The sequence below is a fragment of the Schistocerca serialis genome, chromosome 2, assembly GCF_023864345.2.
Source record: "Schistocerca serialis cubense isolate TAMUIC-IGC-003099 chromosome 2, iqSchSeri2.2, whole genome shotgun sequence".
NCBI lineage: Eukaryota > Metazoa > Arthropoda > Insecta > Orthoptera > Acrididae > Schistocerca > Schistocerca serialis.
Genome location: NC_064639.1, coordinates 452,839,091 through 452,840,880, shown reverse-complemented (window position 1 = coordinate 452,840,880; position 1,790 = coordinate 452,839,091).

Genomic DNA, 1,790 nt, shown 5'->3' with positions numbered 1-1,790 from the left:
TAGAAGAGATTCACAGCATTTCATCCTTGGGATTACAATGAGATAATACATTCAGTTTGGAGGAGCATACAATAGAACAGCTGATGCGCCTAAACAAACCTTTATTTGCAATGGAAATGTTGTCAGACATAGATAATACAAAAATGAAAAGCTACTATACTTCCTTACTTTCACTTCTTAATGCCATATGGAATAATTTTTGGGCATAACACATCCAGCCAAGCGAACATTTTCTAACTACAAATTATTGTAGTATGCATTATTTGTGGTGTGAACTCAAGAATATGTTCAGATGATTGTTGAAGAAACTGGGGATACTAACTACTGGTTCCAATATATTTTTTCTTCAATGAAATTTATCACAAGTAGAAACCAGTAGCTCAGTTCATGGAAATAGTGCTAGAAATAAGAATAATCTTCACAAATATTTAAAGTCATTTACTTTGGTCCAGAAAGGTATCCCTCATTCAGAAATACTCTTTGACAAAAACTCAGCAGCACCCATAAAAAAGTTAGCTACTGGCAAAGAAATGTTTAAGAGGCGCCATAAGATTTATTGGGGACCAACTCCTTCAACTCTATCGACGAATTTCTTAGCACAACCAACTGACATGAAAATATTATTAATGATATCAAATAACGTGAATTGGACAGTTTCATTGTGGTGCGATCATTGTGAATAAGTATTGTAAACTGATTTCCTCCATTATGATGTATGAGTATAATGGCCAAAGATTTAACATGTACTCTGCAGTGAATTCAGGCATTCAATGAGTGAGTTAACTCTCCGATGTAAAATAAAATATAAGTGTTCTGAAATTTGAAGGGTCAGGTTCAGCTTAAATAAATAGCCTTAATTGTAGCATTTTGATACAAAGAAAAATTACAAAATTTCTTTGCTTCTTTGGAGATGTTTCACATTTACAATAATGAATTATGTGGAGAGTAACACTGTTGTTCACCTAAATATTCAATGCACTATTCGCTTCTTGCAGAAAGTGTCAATAGCTTTGTAGTACAAGCACCAAATAGTGAACTGTATTCACAGTGTAATGACTGATGGAATATTATTGTAATAGAATTGCAATTACACTCTTGGAAATGGAAAAAAGAACACATTGACACCGGTGTGTCAGACCCACCATACTTGCTCCGGACACTGCGAGAGGGCTGTACAAGCAATGATCACACGCACGGCACAGCGGACACACCAGGAACCGCGGTGTTGGCCGTCGAATGGCGCTAGCTGTGCAGCATTTGTGCACCGCCGCCGTCAGTGTCAGCCAGTTTGCCGTGGCATACGGAGCTCCATCGCAGTCTTTTAACACTGGTAGCATGCCGCAACAGCGTGGACGTGAACCGTATGTGCAGTTGACGGACTTTGAGTGAGGGCGTATAGTGGGCATGCGGGAGGCCGGGTGGACGTACCGCCGAATTGGTCAACACGTGGGGCGTGAGGTCTCCACAGTACATCGATGTTGTCGCCAGTGGTCGGCGGAAGGTGCACGTGCCCGTCGACCTGGGACCGGACCGCAGCGACGCACGGATGCACGCCAAGACCGTAGGATCCTACGCAGTGCCATAGGGGACCGCACCGCCACTTCCCAGCAAATTAGGGACACTGTTGCTCCTGGGGTATCGGCGAGGACCATTCGCAACCGTCTCCATGAAGCTGGGCTACGGTCCCGCACACCGTTAGGCCGTCTTCCGCTCACGCCCCAACATCGTGCAGCCCGCCTCCAGTGGTGTTGCGACAGGCGTGAATGGATGGACGAATGGAGACGTGTCGT